Genomic DNA, 25317 nt, shown 5'->3' on the forward strand with positions numbered 1-25317 from the left:
GGATACAAAAGCGTGAGTTTAATGTAGGTGATTATGTATTGCTATACAACTCTCGTTTAAGATTTTTTGCAGGAAAACTCCTCTCTAAATGGGAAGGTCCTTACGTTATCGAGGAGGTTTATCGTTCCGGTGCCATAAAAATCAACAACTTCGAGGGCACAAATCCGAAGGTGGTGAACGGTCAAAGAATCAAACATTATATCTCAGGTAATCCTATAACTGTTGAAACTAATGTTATTGAAACCGTGACCCCAGAGGAATACATAAGAGACACTTTCCAGAACGTTTCAGACTCCGAAAAGGAATAGGTATGTGGTACGGTAAGTAAACCGACTCCAGAACAGTTCTAATGGCAATTTTTCTCTGTTTTAGAATATTTAAAAAATAGGAAAATAAGAAGCAGTCCGGGAAGGACACGAGGCCTCCACGAGGGTGGAGGGCGCGCCCTACCTGTCGTGGTTCTAAGTCTGACAGTAGAATATGGGGGGGTAGGAATGTAGAGGCAAGATCTCAGCTAGGGAGGAGTTGTACACGCAAGGTTTGCGAGTTCAGGCCCTTCTTGGAGGAAGTAACAGCCCTACGTCTCGGAGCCCGGAGGCGGTCGACTGGATTATGCGTGTGTGAGTTACAGGGGGTGCGAACCCTTGTCCCAGAGGAGGGGGTGGCTTATATAGAGTGCGCCAGGACCCCAGCTCCCCTCCGTTACACAGGGTTCATTGTACATTAAGAGAGGGGCGTTACTGGTAATGCCAATAATAAAGATACATAATGCCCATTAAAGCTATGACTTAATTCCCGGCCGTTGCAGAGCGGAGTGGCTTTAGACCTTCTGGTGGTCGAGTGGTTGACTATACGGTCAAGTGTCTTCAATACCGTCGAGTGGAATATCGCTTCATGGTCGAGTGGATGTTGATTCTTCTTAGATGTTTCTGGTTCTTTTAGGGATGTCCTTAGGGAGGGTATCTTTAATAGGTCCATGACCCTACCCTAGGTACATGGCTTCATCATTAGCCCCGAATGGATCGAGGTTTGAGTGGGGAAGGAGTTGGGAACACTTCCAACCCATTTTTGTGCTACTAGCGCACTTCGTTCTGGATCAACGAACTGAGGTGACGACACCAACTTCTTTTTCAGTCGCCTTGATCCATTCTTAGTTTTCCGTTGAGTGAATTTCTTTACTGGAAGAGCTCCGAGTGACGATGTGGAGGAGATTTTCCACCTGACAAGTTGTTCTGCTATCCGCGGATTCCGCGGGATTCGAATTTCGGGAAGCGCGCGGGACGGAGGAGGGCGCAGTAATCGGATGGGATAAGGCAGGGACGCCTCGATTTCTGCGCCACCTTTTTCGCCATGTATCGCGCGCGCGACTGTTGCGGGATTTGATAGGATCGCCCGGGCTACAAGTCAGTCACTCGGAAGTAACCTCATATAAGGCGTCGGGCCGGGGTTTTGGAACATTGCATTCCCATTTCCTCCTCTCCTCCTCGGACTTCTCCGCCGCGCTCGCTTTCGCCCCAGTGCCGCCGCTCCGTGCGCGTCTCGCCGGTGACGATGGGGAAAGAGAAGACGGTGGCTCTAGAGCGAGCGAAGAAGGCGACGGCGAAGGCGAAAGGGAAAAAGTCCAGCCGGGGCGGATCTTCCTTGAGGGCCAGCCTGCCGCAGGGCTGGATCCAGGGCGACTAGATCCGCTTGACGATTTGTCAAGAGGACCTCGACGACCTGGCCAATGGGGGACTGATCCCCCACGGATCGGCGTGTCTCCCGGGGAAGGAGTCCGAGCCGCAGCCTCAGGAGGGTGAGCACATTCTCCTTGCTACCCATGTCGATCGTGGGTTTTCCTTGCCTCCTCACCCTTCCTTTCGGGGTTTTCTGAATTTCTTTGGGGCACAACTCCACCACTTCACTCCCAACACAATCGTGTACCTCGCTGCTTTCGTATCTTTGTGCGAGAATTTCTTGGGTTGTCGACCTCATTGGGGCCTTTTCAAGCACATTTTCACCTGTCACTCCCAGACGGTGAAAAAGGCCAATCCGAGTGACGACAGAACACAAGTGATCAAGATGTGCGGGGGTCTTGGGATTCAAATGAGAGGTAAAAGTTCCTTTCCGGCCATGGTTCTTCCCGACTCGGTCCGTGGATGGCAGTCGACCTGGTTCTACTGTAAAGACCAGCCGACACCAGGGCAGTCGACTGGACTTCCTCCTTTTTCCATGGACCGAGTGAGGAAGCCTTCCTCTTTGAAGGTTATCCCGGAGGAGAAGGCGCAGGTTAAGGTGCTGGTCGAACGGGTAGTTCAGCTTATCCGCGACGGGGTGACTGGTATGGATCTGTTGGAGGTCTTCCTCCGGCGACGCATCCAACCACTTCAAGCTCGAGACCATCCGATGTGGATGTATTCGGGCACTGAGTACACCACTCTGATCCACCCGGAGGAGGTCGAGGATGCCACGTTGGAGGGGTGGCTGACGAGCATCACGGGAAACAAAGATAACCCCAGGGGAGCCAGGAGGATTCCTCCACTCGACCAGTCTCACGTACCAGACAAGGTTCAATTCTGAGCTTCCGACTGTAATTTGAATTTAATCGTGCAGTTGTTTATGCTCCATTGACTAAATTTTGTTCTGCTTGTTTTCTTCCAGGCCCTTATCGAAATGTACTCAATGCCCAACGGAGAGCAGGAGCAAGACCCGGAGGGGGAGGCAAGCGGCGGCGACAGTGGCGACTGGCATTCTGATGGAGAGGAAAACGAGGAGAACGATGACTCAAGTGACGAAGAAGAAGTCGAGTCACCTCCTCGCAGGGAGAGGCGATCCAAGCTCGACCAAGATCGGCCAAGCGCCCGTGAAAATGCGATTGCTCAGACTGGCCAGTCTTCAAAGCGCCCTCGGACGTCTTCACCGGCCCCGACTGAAAAAGCGTCAAAGCAGCCCAAGGTTGTAGTGCAGAAGCCTCGGAAGGTGTTGCCGAAGATTAAGATTGACATCCCCGTCGCTTCTGCGTGAGTGTCTCCTTTTGTATTCACTCGACGCTCCGTCCTGTTTATTTTTCCCTTGATCTGACTAGATGAACCTTGGAACTAGCAGCGCTGCTACTTCCGGGACTTCATCTTACAGGGATGAGGATGAGGCAATGGAGGATGCGGTCACCTCCAATCTGGGTACGATCTCCGTCATTCTGTCTTTACTTGGTCGATTCAACAGTGATATATGCCATTGGGTGATGTAAAATTTGGCGACTGATCTGTGAACAGCTCCCAACATCATTGACCTCCCCGACGATGACGATGACGAGCCAGAGAGGCCTTTGACGAGGAAAAATAGGAAAACTCCTACAGACAAAGCGCCACAGTCGACGCCGATGGCGGAACCAGTCGTGCAGGACGCTGGTGATGCCAATCGGGCTTCTGTTACCTTCGTCGTACCATTGTCGAGTGCCTTGCCTTCTTCATCAACTGCTCAAGCTCCTACCGATCCACCTTCAGTTTTTGCCACCCATCACGTCCCAGAGGACGAAGTGAATGCTGCCAAAGAAGCCATACGCCAAGCAGGTATTATGATGGAAAAGATGAAGATCGTGCGGGATGCCAGCCAGGCCGCCTATGATGCCAGCTCGGCTCTCCAAAGCAATGTTCAGGTTAGCAGCACGTCGACTGACTCTCTTGGCTTGTTCTGTTAGGATATGGTACCTGAAAATTCTCTTTCCGAGGATCTTCGTATCTGTACACCCACTGGGTGTTTCGACTTGCAACTGGGTATTGAATTTTTTGGACAAGTGGGGGCACGCTGAGTGCACCCACTGGGTGTAGTCCCCGAGACTATGGTGGACTGCGGGCAGTCGACTGTAGTCTTGAAATTTTGATTCCTTCACTCGGTTTGGTCTGGCCATGTCGAGTATAAACTGAATCAGTGGGGCATGCTAAGTGCACCCACTGGGTATAGTCCCCGAGACCGTGGTTGACTGCTGGCAGTCGACTATGGTCTGAAGAGCTTTTTTTTGGTACTCGCATCGAAAAGGTCTCGTCGAGTGTAAACTGAACCAGTGGGGGCACGCTAAGTGCACCCACTGGGTGTAGTCCCCAAGACTATGGTGGACTGCGGGCAGTCGACGTAGTCTTAGTATTTATTGTCTTTATCTTTTTTGCTCTGTGCAATAACCCATCCTTTCTGATTGCAGAAATCTTGTGATCTTGGAGCTCGCTTTGCTGACTTGGAAAAGCAGCAAATTCTACTCAACCTTGACCTGGAGTTGGCCAAGTCAGAGCTGCAGAAGGCCAAGGATGACGCCAATGGTAAGGAAGCTTTGTTGATTGGTTTGTCTTAGACCCGGATTTCATTCTGCTCTTTCTGAACTAAGCATCATTTCTTTTCAGAAAAACTGAACCAGGCTCTGGTAAAGAAGGACCAAGATCTGGCTGCTGCACAGAAGAAGGTTGATGACCAAACTACTCTGGCTGAACAAAAACTGCCTTCAGTCGGTAAATTGGAGGAGCAGAATGCTAAGATAAAGTATGCTCTGGACGAAGCCAACAAGGAGGTAACCCGATGGTGTCAACCTGGACGAGTTTCTCGAGCCTGCCAGTCCTCCTCTTGCGGAGTGAACAAACTTTTATGCCTCACCTTTAGATTTGCCTCGGAATGCCGAGTGGGTTTTGTAACCGTTAAACTCTTTCGAGCTGAATGCCCGAGTACTTTGATCTGCGGTCTGGGACCTTTAAGATTTATCTGAACTTGGTTTATTTCCGAATATGTTTGCATTTGCCTTCGAGTAAACTTTGTTCTTCACTTGAAATAGTCTTTATGCTTGAGATGCAGCTCTGAGGTGGAAAATCCAGTCGACCTACATTTCATCGTTCTCACAGGTAGGAATGGAGCGCATGTTGTACTTGTGGCGTAGCTCCGAAGGAGAAGGTAGTAGTCGACCTGCACCTCGTCGTCCTTGCGGATCGGTATGTTTTTCGAACTTAGGCGAGTGCTGGACTGCAGCTAAGCCTCCGAGTGGGAGGGTTGCTCTCCACTCGGTAGGATTTTTTAAACTTAGGCGAGTACTTGGACTGCAGCTAAGCCCCCGAGTGGGAGGATTGCTCTCCACTCGGTAGGATTTTTTAAACTTAGGCGAGTACTTGGACTGCAGCTAAGCCCCCGAGTGGGAGTATTAGTCTCCACTCGGTAGGATTTTTTAAACTTAGGCGAGTACTTGGACTGCAGCTAAGCCCCCGAGTGGGAGGATTGCTCTCCACTCGGTAGGATTTTTTAAACTTAGGCGAGTACTTGGACTGCAGCTAAGCCCCCGAGTGGGAGGATTGCTCTCCACTCGGTAGGAATTTTTAAACTTAGGCGAGTACTTAGACTGCAGCTAAGCCCCCGAGTGGGAGGATTGCTCTCCACTCGGTAGGATTTTTTAAACTTAGGCGAAATAGATTGGCGGCTAAGCCTCCGAGTGAGAGGCTTGCTCACCACTCGGCAGGATTTTTTAAACTTAGGCGAGTACTTGGACTGCAGCTAAGCCCCCGAGTGGGAGGATTGCTCTCCACTCGGTAGGATTTTTTAAACTTAGGCGAGTACTTGGACTGCAGCTAAGCCCCCGAGTGGGAGGATTGCTCTCCACTCGGTAGGATTTTTTAAACTTAGGCGAAATAGATTCGCGGCTAAGCCTTCGAGTGAGAGGCTTGCTCACCACTCGGTTGGATTTCTTAAACTTAGGTGAAATAGATTCGTGGCTAAGCCTCCGAGTGAGAGGCTTGCTCACCACTCGGTAGGATTTCTTAAACTTAGGCAAAATAGATTCACGGCTAAGCCTCCGAGTGAGAGGTTTGCTCAACACTCGGTAGGATTTCTTAAACTTAGGCAAAACAGATTCGCGGCTAAGCCTCTGAGTGAGAGGCTTGCTCACCACTCGGTAGGATTTCTTAAACTTAGGCGAAATAGATTCGCGGCTAAGCCTCCAAGTGAGAGGTTTGCTCACCACTCAGTAGGATTTCTCAAACTTAGGCGAAAACAGATTCGCAGCTAGGTCACCCACTGGGGGATTTCTCAAGTAATCAAAAGCGACAACAATCGCTGGGAAAATTATAACAATCTTGTCTTTGATAAATAAACTACAGAGGTGTTTCTTATTACATCTCATCTGAGTAAGTACTTAAGTATAAAAGGGGCGGAGCAGATCCGCGTTCCAAGCTCGTGGCTCGTCTTTCTGATGCTCGACATTGTAGAGATGGTATGCTCCATTGTGGAGAACTCTGGTGACGATGAAGGGACCTTCCCAAGTAGGAGTGAGCTTGTGTGGTTTCTGTTGATCCACTTGGAGGACCAAGTCTCCTTCTTCGAAAGATTGACTCTTCACATTTCTGGCATAGAATCGACACAAATCTTGCTGATATATAGTCGAGCGGATCATGGCCATCTCTCTTTCTTCTTCTAGGAGGTCCACTGCGTCCAGCCGGGCTTGTTCTGCTTCATCTTAAGAGTAGAGCTCGACTCGAGGTGCATTGTGAAGCAAATCACTCGGCAGAACTACTTCCACTCTATAGACCAGAAAGAATGGAGTTTGTCTAGTTGACCGATTAGGGGTGGTCCTCAACCCCCAAAGAACTGATGGAAGTTCGTCGACCCATGTGCCTGCTGCGTGCTTGAGAGCGCGCATCAGTCGGGGCTTCAGTCCTTTGAGAATTATGCTGTTTGCTCTTTCCGCTTGTCCATTTAACTGGGGTGGGCGACTAAAGCATAGTCAACTCGCGTGCCTTGAGAGGCGCAAAAGGCTCTGAACTTGTCTCAGTCGAAGTTTGACGCATTATCCGTGATAATGCTATGCGGGCCTTCATATCTGAATATCAACTCTCTGATGAAACTGATAGCAGTGCAAGCGTCAAGATTCTTGATAGGCTTAGCTTTGATCCATTTAGTGAACTTGTCGACTGCCACCAGCACATGAGTGAAGCCGCTCCTGCCAGTTCTCAGTGGTCCAACCATATCCAATCCCCAAATAGTGAAGGGCCAGACGAGTGGAATGGTCTTCAAGGCCGACGCGGGTTTGTGCGACATATTGGAGTAGAACTGACATCCTTCACATTTATCAACTATCTCTTTCGCCATCTCATTTGCTCTTGGCCAGTAAAATCCCGCTCGGTATGCTTTAGCCACAATGGTCCAAGAGGACGCATGGTGACCACTGGTCCCCAAGTGGATATCGTCAAGAATTATTTGACCTTCTTCTGGCGTTATACATTTCTGACTGACTCCAGTCACGCTTTCCTTGTATAACTGTCCCTTTATCACAGTAAAGGCCTTGGATCGACGGACGATCTGTCGAGCCTCTTCTTCATTCTCTGGGAGTTCTTTCCTCAGGATGTACGCAATGTACGGCACCGTCCAGTCGGGAGTGATGACCAAAACTTCCATGACCAGGTCGACCATTGCTGGAACCTCAACTTCAGTCGGATCGGTGGCACTTTTTGGCTGTGGGGCTTCTTCGGTGAAAGGATCCTCTTGAACTGATGGTGCGTGGATGTGTTCTAAAAACACATTGCTGGGAATGTCTTCTCTCTTGGAACCTATTTTCGCCAAATCATCGGCTGCTTGATTTTTCAGTCGGGGTATATGATGAAGCTCTAACCCCTCGAATTTCTTTTCTAGCTTTCTCACTGCATTGCAGTAACCAATCATAGCTGGGCTTCTGACGTCCCACTCTTTCATCACTTGATTGACCACCAAATCTGAGTCGCCATAGACCATGAGGCGACGGACGCCGAGTGAAATGGCCATGCGCAACCCATACAAGAGTGCCTCATATTCTGCTTCATTATTGGAGGAATCAAAATGAATCTAGAGTACATATCTGAGCTTGTCTCCTCGGGGGGGGGGGGACACAACACCCCGGCACCAAAACCATTCAGCATCTTGGAACCGGCCAAGAACATAGTCCAGTGCTCCGAGTGAACTTGAGTCGGCAGTTGCTGTTCAATCCACTCGGCGAGGAAATCAGCTATTGCTTGGGACTTGATAGCTTTCTTTGCCTCAAACTTGATATGTAAGGGAAGGAGTTCAATCACCCATTTTGCCACTCGACCAGTTGCATCTCTGTTGTGCAGAATCTCCAATAATGGAGCATCTGTGACGACTGTGATAGAGTGGTCAGAGAAATAGTGTGCAACCTTCTTCATGGTCATGTAAATCCCATAAACAAGCTTCTGATAGTGCGGGTATCTCTGTTTTGACGGAGTCAGAACTTCAGAAACATAGTAAACTGGGCGCTGAACTTTAAAGGCTTTTCCTTCTTTTTCTCGCTCGACCGTAAGTACTGTACTGACGCCTGTCTAGTGGCTGCAATATAAAGCAGAAAGGTTCTTTGCTAATTGGAGCAGCAAGCACCGGCTGGGTGGAAAGCAGGGCTTTTAGCTCTGCAAATGCTGCATCAGCTTCAGGAGTCCACTCGAACTTATCTGACTTCTTCATCAGTCGGTAGAGGGGTAGTGCCTTCTCACCGAGTTTGGAAATGAATCGACTTAAGGTGGCCAAGCAACCAGTAAGCTTCTGGACATCATGCACACGCATGGGGCATTTCATCTGGAGTATGGTACCAACTTTCTCGGGGTTAGCATCGATCCCTCGTTCAGAAACGAGGAAACCGAGTAATTTTCCTCCTGGAACCCCGAATGTGCACTTTGATGGATTAAGCTTGATATCGTACCTTCGGAGGTTGGCAAAGGTTTCAACAAGGTCAGCCAGTACGTCGGAACCTTTTCATGACTTCACCACAATGTCATCCATGTACGCTACCACATTCCGACTGATTTGAGTGAGTAAACACTTCTGGATCATTCGCATGAATGTGGCTCCAGCGTTCTTCAGACCAAATGGCATAGTGACATAACAGAAGCACCCGAATGGGGTGATGAAAGCTGTTTTAATTTCATCGGGTCCATACAGACGGATCTGGTGATACCCGGAATAAGCGTCCAAGAAGGACAAACGCTCGCACCCCGCAGTCGAGTCAACTATTTGATCGATGCGGGGGAGAGGGAAGTGATCCTTCGGGCAGGCCCGATTGATATGCTTGAAGTCAATGCACATGCGAAGTGAATCATCTTTCTAAGGGACCATGACGACATTAGCTAACCACTCGCAGTGGTAAATCTCTCGGATAAACTCAGCTGCAAGGAGTCGAGCTACTTCTTCACTGATTGCTTTTCTCTTTTGTACGGCGGACCGTCGAAGATGTTCCTTGACCGGTTTTACCTTTGGGTCGACTCGCAAACGATGCTCAGCCAGTCCCTTGGGAACACCTGGCATGTCAAAAGGTTTCCATGCGAAGATGTCCCAGTTCTCACGGAGGAACTGGATGAGCGCTTCTTCCTATTTGGAGTCGAGTGTCGTCGAAATGTGGGTGAGAGCAGCGTTGGGGTCGTTTGGGTGGATATGAATCGGTTTTGTTTCCCAGGACGACTGAAATGCTGAATCAGTTGCAGGTTTCTTAGCTCGCAGCAAATCACTCAGATCTGCATTTTTCTGATACTCCTGCAATTCCACCACTGCCATCTGAGCATCGGCGATCTTCGAGACTTTCTGGAAGCACTCTTCTCCCTTCTTCCGATTGCTAGTAACAGTGTCACACCTCTGGGACCAGGCATCTTCAACTTAAGGTACACATAGCATGGTCGAGCCATGAAACACACATAAGCTGGCCTGCCTAGAATAGCGTGATAACCACTCTGGAAATCTACAACTTCAAACGTCAACTTTTATTTGTGGTAATTCTTGGAATCACCGAAAACCACATCAAGAGCAATCTGGCCGAGTGATTCAGCTTTCTTGCCTGGAATGACTCCATGGAAACTCATATTACTGGTACTGAGCCTGGACATCGGAATGCCCATCCCTTTCAACGTCTCTGCACACAGTATATTCAGGCCACTGCCACCATCCATCAAAACTTTAGTCAGTCGAGTGCCTTCGACAACTGGGTCGACCACCAAAGCTTGCCTCCCAGGGGTGGCTATGTGTGTCGGGTGATCGGACTGGTCGAATGTGATGGCAGTTTGAGACCATTTCAGATAACTGGGTGTCGCCGGAGCGACCATATTCACTTCTCTGTTGATAACTTTCAATCGACTTTTGCTTTCAACATCAGCAAAAATCATCAGGGTGGAATTGATCTGGGGGTATCCATCATCACTATCTTCTTTTTCCTCAACTTTGTCCGACTCCTTTTCCTTATCTAGGGGCTGTTTCCCCTGGAACTGCTGGATCAAGAGCCGACACTGTCGAGTGGTATGTTTCGGGTAAATGAGTTTACCCTCTTCATCTTTCTTTGTGTGAATGTGGCACGACAAATCCAACACATCATTTCCATCTTGGTCTTTCACTTTATTGGGGTTCCAAGGCCCTTTGGGTTTTCCCTTAAACTTTCCTTGAGTCACGGCCAAGGTTTCTCCAGGAGCAACTGGCTCGGCTTTTGCGCTTCTGCTTCCGACTGGAATTTCCTCCTCCGGTTTCATGGGCGACTGATTTGTGCTTGCCACTCCGGAGTCGATCCTCTTCTTCACCATTGGCATACTTGGTGGCAATCTCCATCATTCGACTCAGAGACATGTCTCCGGTCCGACCGAACTTCGGATTTAACTCTCTGTACTTGACGCCTTCCTTGAAGGCACAGACTGCCTGACGATCAGACACTTTCTCTACCGTGTGATGCAGCGTGATCCATCTCTGGATATAATCCATCAAAGTTTCATTCAGCTTCTGCACACAAGACTGCAGCTCTGTCAACCCTGCTGGTCGCTTGCATGTTCCTTCAAAGGTTCTGACAAACACTCGGGCAAGATCTTCCCAAGTATAAATGCTGCTGGGTGCTAATTGGTTGAACCATGCTCTGGCCGAGCCCTCTAACATCAGAGGTAAGTGTTTAATGGCCACTTCATCATTGCCACCGCCAATCTGAACAGCCACTCGGTAATCCTCAAGCCAAGTGTCAGGTTTGGACTCTCCAGTGAACTTACTGACTCCAGTCGCCAACCTGAAGTTGGGGTGAATCACTGCAGCCCTAATGGCTCTGCTGAAGCACTCTGGACCTGAGACATGCACTCTGCTGCTTGCTGGTAAATCTCTATTGGGGCCTTCTCTGTGAGCTCTGTTCCTATCGACCAAACCTTGAACGAGAATGGATCTCGCATCAAAGCTTGGTTCCCTACGGTCGACTGGAATCCTTCGCCCAACACTGTGAGGGCATCTGTCGTCCTGCTGTCGAGGCATGTATGATCCACTCCTTGGGGGAGGTGTAGGCACTCGACGACGATCTTCACGATCGAGTCGGTGGTCATAGTGCCCACGGTTTCTGTATTGGTCACGCCGGTCTCCGTGTCCCTCACGCCTCGGGGGCGATCTTGGGCTGTGAGCCGACTGGACTGTATCTGTAACAACGGACCTGCTATGGATCCTATTCCGTGACTGTGATATAGCTGTATTCTGCTCTCCCGCTGCTCGGAGTAAAGCTCTGATTTACATTAGACCTCTGTCGGCTTCTGATTGGGAAGGCTGAATTGACTCTGCTATTCGAGCCGCAGCTGTAAGATTTTGGATCGGAGTTCGATATACCTGGGTCGGAGGTGGAAAGATATGACGTCGACTGGATTCTGGAACCCGTTGTCGCGCTCGCTCATCGAGTGCTCGCTGGAGGTTCTCCAGTCGAGTGCGCTCAGCCAGATTGGCCAAGCGCGCGTCTTCTAAGGCACGGGCCTCAGGGGTCTCTCCAACAATAGGAGTGTGGGGTGCATCCATGTTCCGGCTGCGAAGCTCTTCTCGCTGCAGCGAAGTGAAGGGCTCGGGGAGGTACTCTTCATGGGCATGCGACAGATCGCCTCCGCCGTCGCAACCGTCGGCGCGGGGAAAGCCGGGAGGACTGCATGGTCCATCGACCATCCAGACCTCCGCCGCTAGATCACTGCTGTCGCACTCGGATGCAGTCTCTGTGGAGCCAGTCGAACAGGCCGTAGAGAGATTCATCGGGCTCGATCGCCATGACTTGGGGGGTGGCCGATTGGCGAGCCACCGTGTGCCTCACCCACCGCTGAAGCCTCGACCGACCGGAACGCTTGCGTTGACGGGAGACAGGGTGGGAGGATGTCACAAGAGCCAACCGATACTGGGTCGACGGCTGCGTGAAAGTGCGTTGCCCCGCGGACGGGGAGTGCGTCGACGTCGAGTGGAGCCTCCTGAAGCCAAGCAGAGTCGTCGGCGATGAACATGAGTGCACCGAGACGGATCTCGTGGCCCTCAGCCAAACCTCCACCTAAATCCATGATGGATGGGACCGAAAAAATTGCAACTTCTCCAGCAAGTCGCTAAGACACCTGCCCCACGGTGGGTGCCAACTGTCGTGGTTCTAAGTCTGACAGTAGAATAGGGGGTTAGGAATGTAGAGGCAAGATCTTGTTGGGGAACGTAGTAATTTCAAAAAAATTCCTACGCACACGCGAGATCATGGTGATGCATAGCAACGAGGGGAGAGCATGATCTACGTACCCTTGTAGATCGCAACGGAAGCGTTGACACAACGTAGAGGAAGTAGTCGTACGTCTTCTTCCCGATCCGACCGATCCAAGCACCGTTACTCCGGCACCTCCGAGTTCTTAGCACACGTACAGCTCGATGATGATCCCCGGGCTCCGATCCAGCAAAGCTTCGGGGAGGAGTTCCGTCCGCACGACGGCGTGGTGACGATCTTGATGTTCTACCGACGCAGGGCTTCGCCTAAGCACTACAACGATATGATCGAGGTGGAATATGGTGGCAGGGGGCACCGCACACGGCTAAGGAACGATCTCAATGAAACTTGTGTGTCTAGAGGTGCCCCCTGCCTCCGTATATAAAGGATCAAAGGGGGAGGGGCTGGCCGGCCATAGGGGGCGCGCCAGGAGAGTCCTACTCCCTCTGGGAGTAGGATTCCCCCCCCCCCAATCCTATTTGGATTAGGACTCCTCAAGGGGGAAAAGAGAGAGGGGGGCCGGCCCCCTCTCCTAGTCCTAATAGGATTAGGGGAAGGGGGGCGCGCGGCCACCTATGGGCTGCCCCTTTTCTCCTTTCCACTAAGGCCCATGAAGGCCCATATGGCTCCCGGGGGGTTCCGGTAACCTCCCGGTAATCCGGTAAAATCCCGATTTCACCCGGAACACTTCCGATATCCAAACATAAGCTTCCAATATATCAATCTTTATGTTTCGACCATTTCGACACTCCTCGTCATGTCCGTGATCACATCTGGGACTCCGAACAACCTTCGGTACATCAAAATGCATAAACTCATAATAACTGTCATCGTAACGTTAAGCGTGCGGACCCTACGGTTCGAGAACAATGTAGACATGACCGAGACATATCTCCGGTCAATAACCAATAGCGGGACCTGGATGCCCATATTGGCTCCTACATATTCTACGAAGATCTTTATCGGTCAGACCGCATAACAACATACGTTGTTCCCTTTGTCATCGGTATGTTACTTGTCCGAGATTCGATCGTCGGTATCCAATACCTAGTTCAATCTCGTTACTGGCAAGTCTCTTTACTCGTTCCGTAATACATCATCCCGCAACTAACTCATTAGTTACATTGCTTGCAAGGCTTAAGTGATGTGCATTACCGAGAGGGCCCAGAGATACCTCTCCAGCAATCGGAGTGACAAATCCTATTCTCGAAATACGCCAACCCAACATCTACCATTGGAGACACCTGTAGAGCTCCTTTATAATCACCCAGTTACGTTTTGACGTTTGGTAGCACACAAAGTGTTCCTCCGGCAAACGGGAGTTGCATAATCTCATAGTCATAGGAACATGTATAAGTCATGAAGAAAGCAATAGCAACATACTAAACGATCGGGTGCTAAGCTAATGGAATGGGTCATGTCAGTCAGATCATTCAACTAATGATGTGACCTCGTTAATCAAATAACAACTCTTTGTTCATGGTTAGGAAACATAACCATCTTTGATTAACGAGCTAGTCAAGTAGAGGCATACTAGTGACACTCTGGTTGTCTATGTATTCACACATGTATTATGTTTCCGGTTAATACAATTCTAGCATGAATAATAAACATTTATCATGATATAAGGAAATAAATAATAACTTTATTATTGCCTCTAGGGCATATTTCCTTCAGTCTCCCACTTGCACTAGAGTCAATAATCTAGATTACACAGTAATGATTCTAACACCCATGGAGCCTTGGTGCTGATCATGTTTTGCTCGTGGAAGAGGCTTAGTCAACGGGTATGCAACATTCAGATCCGTATGTATCTTGCAAATCTCTATGTCTCCCACCTGGACTAGATCCCGGATGGAATTGAAACGTCTTTTGATGTGTTTGGTCCTCTTGTGAAATCTGGATTCCTTTGCCAAGGCAATTGCACCAGTATTGTCACAAAAGATTTTCATTGGACCCGATGCACTAGGTATGACACCTAGATCGGATATGAACTCCTTCATCCAGACTCCTTCGTTTGCTGCTTCCGAAGCAGCTATGTACTCCGCTTCACATGTAGATCCCGCTACGACGCTTTGTTTAGAACTGCACCAACTGACAGCTCCACCGTTTAAAGTAAACACCTATCCGGTTTGCGATTTAGAATCGTCCGGATCAGTGCCAAAGCTTGCATCAACGTAACCTCTTACGGTGAGCTCTTTGTCACCTCCATATACGAGAAACATATCCTTAGTCCTTTTCAGGTATTTCAGGATGTTCTTGACCGTTGTCCAGTGATCCACTCCTGGATTACTTTGGTACCTCCCTGCTAGACTTATAGCAAGGCACACATCAGTTCTGGTACACAGCATTGCATACATGATAGAGCCTATGGCTGAAGCATAGGGAACATCTTTCATTTTCTCTCTATCTTCTGCAGTGGTCGGGCATTGAGTCTGACTCAACTTCACACCTTGCAACACAGGCAAGAACCCTTTCTTTGCTTGATCCATTTTGAACTTCTTCAAAATCTTGTCAAGGTATGTGCTTTGTGAAAGTCCAATTAAGCGTCTTGATCTATCTCTATAGATCTTTATGCCTAATATGTAAGCAGCTTCACCGAGGTCTTTCATCGAAAAACTCTTATTCAAGTATCCCTTTATGCTATCCAGAAATTCTATATCATTTCCAATCAGTAATATGTCATCCACATATAATATCAGAAATGCTACAGAGCTCCCACTCACTTTCTTGTAAAGACAGGCTTCTCCGAAAGTCTGTATAAAACCAAATGCTTTGATCACACTATCAAAGCATTTATTCCAACTCCGAGAAGCTTGCACCAGTCCATAAATGGATCGTTGGAGCTTGCACACTTTGTTAGCTCCCTTTGGATCGAAAAAACCTTCCGGTTGCATCATATACAACTCTTCTTCCAGAAAACCATTCAGGAATGCAGTTTTGACATCCATCTGCCAAATTTCATAATCATAAAATGCGGCAATTGCTAACATGATTCGGACAGACTTAAGCATCGCTACGGGTGAGAAGGTCCTATCGTAGTCAACCCCTTGAACTTGTCGAAAACCCTTTGCGACAAGTCGAGCTTTGTAGACAGTAACATTACCGTCAGCGTCAGTCTTCTTCTTGAAGATCCATTTATTCTCAATTGCTTGCCGATCATCAGGCAAGTCAAACAAAGTCCATACTTTGTTCTCATACATGGATCCCATCTCAGATTTCATGGCTTCAAGCCACTTTGCGGAATCTGGGCTCACCATCGCTTCTTCATAGTTCGTAGGTTCATCATGATCTAGTAGCATGATTTCCAAAACTGGATTACCGTACCACTCTGGTGCGGATCTCACTCTGGTTGATCTACGAGGTTCAGTAGCATCTCGTTCTGAAGTTTCATGATCATCATCATTAGCTTCCTCACTAATTGGTATAGGCGTCGCAGAAACAGTTTTCTGTGATGTACTACTTTCCAATAAGGGAGCAGGTACAGTTACCTCGTCAAGTTCTACTTTCCTCCCACTCACTTCTTTCGAGAGAAACTCCTTCTCTAGAAAGGATCCATTCTTAGCAACGAATGTCTTGCCTTCGGGTCTGTGATAGAAGGTCTACCCAACAGTCTCCTTTGGGTATCCTATGAAGACACATTTCTCCGATTTGGGTTCGAGCTTATCAGGTTGAAGTTTTTTCACATAAGCATCGCAGCCCCAAACTTTAAGAAACGACAACTTTGGTTTCTTGCCAAACCACAGTTCATAAGGCGTCGTCTCAACGGATTTTGATGGTGCCCTATTTAACGTGAATGCGGCCGTCTCTAGAGCGTATCCCCAAAACGATAGCGGTAAATCAGTAAGAGACATCATAGATCGTACCATATCTAGTAAAGTACGATTACGACGTTCGAACACACCATTACGCTGTGGTGTTCCGGGTGGCGTGAGTTGCGAAACTATTCCACAATTTTTCAAATGTACACCAAACTCGTAACTCAAATATTCTCCTCCACGATCAGATCGTAGAAACTTTATTTTCTTGTTACGATGATTTTCCACTTCACTCTGAAATTCTTTGAACTTTTCAAATGTTTCAGACTTGTGTTTCATTAAGTAGATATACCCATATCTGCTTAAGTCATCTGTGAAGGTGAGAAAATAACGATATCCGCCACGAGCATCAATATTCATCGGACCACATACATCGGTATGTATGATTTCCAACAAATCTGTTGCTCTCTCCACAGTACCGGAGAACGGTGTTTTAGTCATCTTGCCCATGAGGCACGGTTCGAAGGTACCAAGTGATTCATAATCAAGTGGTTCCAAAAGTCCATCAGTATGGAGTTTCTTCATGCGCTTTATACCGATATGACCTAAACGACAGTGCCACAAATAAGTTGCACTTTCATTATCAACTCTGCATCTTTTGGCTTCAACATTATGAATATGTGTATCACTACTATCGAGATTCATCAAAAATAGACCACTCTTCAAAGGTGCATGACCATAAAAGATATTACTCATATAAATAGAACAACCATTATTCTCTGATTTAAATGAATAACCATCTTGCATTAAACATGATCCAGATATAATGTTCGTGCTCAATGCTGGCACCAAATAACAATTATTTAGGTCTAATATTAATCCCGAAGGTAGATGTAGAGGTAGCGTGCCGACCGCGATCACATCGACTTTGGAACCGTTTCCCACGTGCATCGTCACCTCGTCCTTTGCTAGTGTCCGCTTATTCCGTAGTCCCTGTTTCGAGTTGCAAATATTAGCAACAGAACCAGTATCAAATACCCAGGTGCTACTGCGAGCTCTAGTAAGGTACACATCAATAACATGTATATCACATATACCTTTGTTCACCTTGCCATCCTTCTTATCCGCCAAATACTTGGGGCAGTTCCGCTTCCAGTGACCAGTCTGCTTGCAGTAGAAGCACTCAGTTTCAGGCTTAGGTCCAGACTTGGGTTTCTTCTCATGAGCAGCAACTTGCTTGCCGTTCTTTTTGAAGTTCCCCTTCTTCTTCCCTTTGCCCTTTTTCTTGAAACTAGTGGTCTTGTTGACCATCAACACTTGATGCTCCTTCTTGATTTCTACCTCCGCAGCTTTCAGCATTGCGAAGAGCTCGGGAATAGTTTTGTTCATCCCTTGCATATTATAGTTCATCACGAAGCTCTTGTAGCTTGGTGGCAGTGATTGGAGAATTCTGTCAATGATGCAATCAGCTGGAAGATTAACTCCCAATTGAATCAAGTGATTATTATGCCCAAACATCTTGAGTATATGCTCACTGACAGAACTGTTCTCCTCCATCTTGCAGCTATAGAACTTATTGGAGACTTCATATCTCTCAATCCGGGCATTTGCTTGAAATATTAACTTCAACTCCTGGAACATCTCATATGCTCCATGACGTTCAAAACGTCGTTGAAGTCCCGATTCTAAGCCGTAAAGCATGGCACATTGAACTATCGTGTAGTCATCAGCTTTGCTCTGCCAGACGTTCATAACATCTGGTGTTGCTCCAGCAGCAGGCCTGGCACCCAGCGGTGCTTCCAGGACGTAATTGCTACCATCATCTTTCAACTTTGCTTTCTCAAGGAACGCATTAAAATTCAATGGAACAACAGCACGAGCCATCTATCTACAATCAACATAAACAAGCAAGATACTATCAGGTACTAAGTTCATGATAAGTTTAAGTTCAGTTAATCAAATTACTTAAGAACTCCCACTTAGATAGACATCCCTCTAATCCTCTAAGTGATTACGTGATCCAAATCAACTAAACCATAACCGATCATCACGTGATATGGAGTAGTTTTCAATGGTGAACATCGTTATGTTGATCATACCTACTATATGATTCACGCTCGACCTTTCGGTCTCCGTGTTCCGAGGCCATATCTGCATATGCTAGGCTCGTCAAGTTTAACCTGAGTATTCTGCGTGTGCAAAACTGGCTTGCACCCATTGTAGATGGACGTAGAGCTTATCACACCCGATCATTATGTTGGAAATATGCCCTAGAGGCAATAATAAATAGTTATTATTATATTTCCTTGTTCATGATAATCGTTTATTATCCATGCTATAATTGTATTGATAGGAAACTCAGATACATGTGTGGATACATAGACAACACCATGTCCCTAGTAAGCCTCTAGTTGACTAGCTCGTTGATCAATAGATGGTTACGGTTTCCTGACCATGGACATTGGATGTCGTTGATAACGGGATCACATCATTAGGAGAATGATGTGATGGACAAGACCCAATCCTAAGCATAGCACAGATCGTGTAGTTCGTATGCTAAAGCTTTTCTAATGTCAAGTATCATTTCCTTAGACCATGAGATTGTGCAACTCCCGGATACCGTAGAAGTGCTTTGGGTGTGCCAAACGTCACAACGTAACTGGGTGGCTATAAAGAGGTACACTACGGGTATCTCCAAAAGTGTCTGTTGGGTTGGCACGAATCGAGACTGGGATTTGTCACTCCGTGTGACGGAGAGGTATCTCTGGGCCCACTCGGTAGGACATCATCATAATGTGCACAATGTGATCAAGGAGTTGATCACGGGATGATGTGTTACGGAACGAGTAAAGAGACTTGCCGGTAACGAGATTGAACAAGGTATCATGATACCGACGATCGAATCTCGGGCAAGTATCGTACCGATAGACAAAGGGAATTGTATACGGGATTGATTAAGTCCTTGACATCGTGGTTCATCCGATGAGATCATCCTGGAACATGTGGGAGCCAACATGGGTATCCAGATCCCGCTGTTGGTTATTGACCGGAGAACGTCTCGGTCATGTCTGCATGGTTCCCGAACCCGTAGGGTCTACACACTTAAGGTTCGGTGACGCTAGGGTTATAGAGATATTAGTATGTGGTTACCGAATGTTGTTCGGAGTCCCAGATGAGATCCCGGACGTCACGAGGAGTTCCGGAATGGTCTAGAGGTAAAGATTTATATATAGGAAGTCCTATTTCGGCCATCGGGACAAGTTTCGGGGTCATCGGTATTGTACCGGGACCACCGGAAGGGTCCCGGGGGCCCACCGGGTGGGGCCACCTATCCCGGAGGGTCCCATGGGCTGAAGTGGGAAGGGATCCAGCCCAAAGTGGGCTGGGGCGCCACTTCCCTTAGGGCCCATGCGCCTAGGGTGAAGGGGGAACCCTAAGGAAGAGTCCCAAGGAGGGAAGGCACCTCCTAGGTGCCTTGGGGGGGAGGGAAACCTCCCCTGGCCGCCGCCCCCCTAGTATATTGGATCTCCTAGGGCCGGCGCCCCCCCTTGGCCCTCCTATATATAGTGGGGGAGATGGAGGGCAGCCATACCTTTGCCTTTGGTGCAGCCCCTCCCTCTATCCCAAGTACTTCTCCTCTCCCGTGGTGCTTGGCGAAGCCCTGCAGGATTGCCACGCTCCTCCACCACCACCACGCCATTGTGCTGCTGTTGGATGGAGTCGCTTAGCGATCTACAAGGGTATGTAGATGCACTCTCCTTCCCCTCGTTGCTGGTTTCTCCATAGATAGATCTTGGTGATACGTAGGAAAATTTTGAATTTCTGCTACGTTCCCCAACAGTGGTATCAAAGCTAGGTCTATTGCGTAGATTCTATGCACGAGTAGAACACAAAGTAGTTGTGGGCATTGATTTTGTTCAATATACTTGTCGTTACTAGTCTTATATTGATTCGGCGGCATCGTGGGATGAAGCGGCCCGGACCAACCTTACACGTACTCTTACGTGAGACCGGTTCCACCGACAAACATGCACTAGTTGCATAAGGTGGCTGGCGGGTGTCTGTCTCTCCCACTTTAGTCGGATCGGATTCGATGAAAAGGGTCCTTATGAAGGGTAAATAGAAATTGGCATATCACGTTGTGGTTTTTGCGTAGGTAAGAAACGTTCTTGCTAGAAACCCATAGCAGCCACGTAAAACATGCAAACAACAATTAGAGGACGTCTAACTTGTTTTTGCAGGGTATGCTATGTGATGTGATATGGCCAAAGGATGTGATGAATGATATATGTGATGTATGAGATTGATCATGTTCTTGTAATAGGAATCACGACTTGCATGTCGATGAGTATGACAACCGGCAGGAGCCATAGGAGTTGTCTTTATTTATTTATGACCTGCGTGTCAACATAAACGTCATGTAGTTACTTTACTTTATTGCTAACCGTTAGCTGTAGTAGTAGAAGTAATAGTTGGCGAGACAACTTCATGAAGACACGATGATGGAGATCATGATGATGGAGATCATTGTGTCATGCCGGTGACGATGATGATCATGGAGCCCTGAAGATGGAGATCAAAAGGAGCAATATGATATTGGCCATATCATGTCACTATTTGATTGCATGTGATGTTTATCATGTTTATACATCTTATTTGCTTAGAAAGACGGTAGTAAATAAGATGATCCCTCATTAAAATTTCAAGAAAGTGTTCCCCCTAACTGTGCACCGTTGCGAAAGTTCGTTGTTTCGAAGCACCACGTGATGATCGGGTGTATAGATTCTTACGTTCGAATACAACGGGTGCTGACGAGCCTAGCATGTACAGACATGGCCTCGGAACACACGCGAAACACTTAGGTTGACTTGACGAGCCTAGCATGTACATACATGGCCTCGGAACACAAGAGACCGAAAGGTCGAGCATGAGTCATATGGTAGATACGATCAACATGAAGATGTTCACCGATGTTGACTAGTCCGTCTCACGTGATGATCGGACACGGCCTAGTTGACTCGGATCATGTAATCACTTAGATGACTAGAGGGATGTCTATCTGAGTGGGGGTTCATAAGATGAACTTAATTATACTGAACATAGTCAAAAAGGATTTTGCAAATTATGTCGTAGCTCGCGCTTTAGTTCTACTGTTTAGATATGTTCCTAGAGAAAAATTAGTTGAAAGTTGATAGTAGCAATTATGCGGACTAGGTCCGTAAACTGAGGATTGTACTCATTGCTTCTTAGAAGGCTTATGTCCTTAATGCACCGCTCAGTGTGCTGAACCTCGAACGTTGTCTATGGATGTTGCGAACATCTGACATACACGTTTTGATAACTACATGATAGTTCAGTTAAACGGTTTAGAGTTGAGGCACCGAAGACGTTTTGAAAATTCACGAGACATATGAGATGTTTCGAGGGCTGAAATTGGGATTTCAGGCTCGTGCCCACGTCAAGAGGTATAAGACCTCCGACGATTTTCTTAGCCTACATACTAAGGGAGAAAAGCTCAATTGTTGAGCTTGTGCTCAGATTGTCTGAGTACAACAATCATTTGAATCGAGTGGGAGTTGATCTTCCATATGAGATAGTGATGTTTCTCCGAAGTCATTACCACCAAGCTGCTAGAGCTTCGTGATGAACTATAATATATCATGGACATATATGATGATCCTTGAGATATTCGCGATGTTTGACACCACATAAGTAGAAATCAAGAAGGAGCATCAATTGTTGATGGTTGGTGAAACCACTAGTTTCAAGAAGGGCAAGGGCAAGAAGGGATACTTCATGAAACGGCAATTCAGCTGCTGCTCTAGTGAAGAAACCCAAGGTTGAACCCAGTGCTTCTGTAATAAGGGGAACAGCCACTGGAGCAGAATTACCCTAGATACTTGGTAGATTAGAAGGCTGGCAAGGTCGATAGAAGTATATTGGATATACAATGTGTTGGAAGTGTTTCCAATGTTGATATGATCAAGCATCACACGCTCCCTCTACCATCGAGATTGGTGTTAAACCTAAATAATTGTTATTTGGTGTTTGCGTTGAGCATAGACGTGATTGGATTATGTCTATCGCAATACGGTTATTCATTTAAGGAGAATAATGGTTACTCTGTTTATTTGAATAATACCTTCAATGGTCTTGCACCTAAAATGAATGGTTTATTGAATCTCGATCGTAGTGATACACATGTTCATGCCAAAAGTAATGATAGTACCACCTACTTGTGGCACTGCCACGTAAGTCATATCGGTATAAAACGCATGAAGAAGCTCCATGTTGATGGATCTTTGGGTTCACTCGTTTTTGAAAAGTTTGAGACATGCGAACCATGTCTATTGGTGTATATGCATGAAGAAACTCCATGCAAATGGACCGTTTGGACTCACTTGATTTTGAATCACTTGAGACATGCAAATCATACCACATGGGCAAGATGACTGAAATCCTCGATTTCAGTAAAATGGAACCAGAAAGCAACTTGTTGGAAGTAATACATTTTGATGTGTGTAGTCCAATGAGTGCTGAGGCATGTAGTGGATATCGTTATGTTCTTACTTCACAGATGATTTGAGTAGATGTTGAGTATATTTACTTGATGAATCACGAGTCTGAATTATTGAAAGGTTCAAGTAATTTCAGTGTGAAGTTGAAAGATCGTCGTGACAAGAGGATAAAAGATCTATGATATGATCATAGAGATGAATATCTGAATTACGAGTTTGGCACAGAATTAAGACATTGTGGAAATTGTTTCACAACTAATACAGCCTGGAACACCATAGTGTGATGGTGTGTCCGAACATCATAACTGCACCCTATTGGATATGATGCATACCATGATGTCTCTTATCGAATTACCATGATAGTTTATGGGTTAGGCATTAGAGACAACCACATTCACTTTAAATAGGGAACCACGTAATTCCGATGAGATGACACCGTATGAACTATGGTTTAGAGAAACCTAAGATGTCATTTCTTAAAAGTTTGGGGCTGTGATGCTTATGTGAAAAAGTTTCAGGCTGATAAGCTCGAACCCAAAGCGGATAAATGCATCTTCATAGGACACCCAAAACAGTTGGGTATACCTCCTGTCTCAGATTCGAAAGCAATTGTTTCTAGAATCGGGTCCTTTCTCGAGGAAAAGTTTCTCTCGAAAGAATTGAGTGGGAGGATGGTGGAGACCTGATGAGGTTATTGAACCGTCTCTTCAACTAGTGTGTGGCAGGGCACTAGAAGTTGTTCCTGTGGCACCTACACCAATTGAAGTGGAAGCTTATGATAGTGATCATGAAACTTCAGATCAAGTCATTACCAAACCTCGTAGGATGACAAGGATGCGTACTACTTCAGAGTGGTACGTAATCCTGTCTTGGAAGTCATGTTGCTAGACAATAATGAACCTACGAGCTATGGAGAAGCGATGGTGGGCCTGGATTCCGATAAATGGCTCGAGGCCATAAAATCCGAGAGAGGATCCATGTATGAAAACAAAGTGTAGACTTTGGCAGAACAGCTCGATGGTCGTAAGGCTGTTGAGTTCAGATGGATTTTAAAAGGAAGACGGACAATGATGGTAAATGTCACCATTAAGAAAGCTCGACTTGTCGTTAAGATGTTTTCCGACAAGTTCAAGGAGTTGACTACGATGAGACTTTCTCACTCGTAGCGATGCTAAGAGTCTGTTGGAATTATATTAGCAACTACTGCATTATTTATGAAATCTTGCAGATAGGATGTCAAAACATTGTTTCCTCGACGTTTTTCTTGAGGAAAGGTTGTATGTAATACAACCGAAAGGTTTTGTTAATCCTGAAAGATACTAATAAGTATGCAAATCCCCAGCAATCCTTCTGAGGACTGGAGTGAGCATCTCGGAGTTGGAATGTATGCTTTAATGAGATGATCAAAGATTTTGGGTTTATACAAAGTTTATGAGAAACTTGTATTTCCAAAGAAGTGAGTGGGAGCACTATAGAATTTCTGATGAGTATATGTTGTTGACATATTGTTGATCAGAAATGACGTAGAATTTCTGGAAAGCATATAGGGTTATTTGGAAAGTGTTTTTCAATGGAAAGCCTGGATTAAGCTACTTGAGCATTGAGCATCAAGATCTATAAGGATAGATCAAAGCGCTTAATGGTACTTTCAAATGAGCACATACCTTGACATGATCTTGAAGGTGTTCAAGATAGATCAGTCAAAGAAGGAGTTCTTGCCTGAGTTGTAAGGTATGAAGTTGAGACTTAAAGCTCGACCATGGCAGAATAGAGAGAAAGGACAAAGGTCGTCCCCTATGCTTAAGACGTAGGCTCTACAGTATGCTATGCTGTGTACTGCACCTTAAGTGTGCCTTGCCATGAGTCAGTCAAGGGGTACAAGAGTGATCCAAGAATGGATCACAGGACAGCGGTCAAAGTTATCCTTAGTAACTAGTGGACTAAGGAATTTTCTCGATTATGGAGGTGGTAAAAGAGTTCGTCGTAAAGGGTTACGTCGATGCAAGCTTAACACCTATCCGGATAGCTCTGAGTAGCGATACCGGACACGTATAATGGAGCAACAATTTAGAATAGCTCCAAGTAGAATAGTTATTTGGAATAGCTCCAAATAGAACGTGGTAGCTACATTGTAGCGACCCGACCCGAATGGATCAAGTCTCTGTGCTTATGTGTCATCCCTGGATCAGTATGCTGACACACACAGTACTCGAAGGATTTATAACAGAGGTAAATCACATGTATAAAGTAACGTAAATACTATTACCTCAATCCAAATATAGCGGAAGCAACAAGGTTGTGGTTACCCATCAACACCAACGGCAAAGTTGAGTGTAGAAATCGTAACCCTAACGTATCACTTACTCGTCGTAAGAAACCTGCAACATGAGACGTTGCAGCCCGAACGGGTCACATTGAATGTACTGGCAAATTCACACCATAGAGAATGATGAACAATGGCTATCACTACATGCATATTTGGCTGGTGGAAAAGCTCTATGGTTATAAGGTTTTTGCGAAAGCCAATTTTTCCCTACTGCAAAGGAATAAATTTTATTTAACTATC

Source organism: Triticum urartu, chromosome 2, assembly GCF_003073215.2.
Source record: "Triticum urartu cultivar G1812 chromosome 2, Tu2.1, whole genome shotgun sequence".
In the NCBI taxonomy this organism is placed as follows: Eukaryota; Viridiplantae; Streptophyta; class Magnoliopsida; order Poales; family Poaceae; genus Triticum; species Triticum urartu.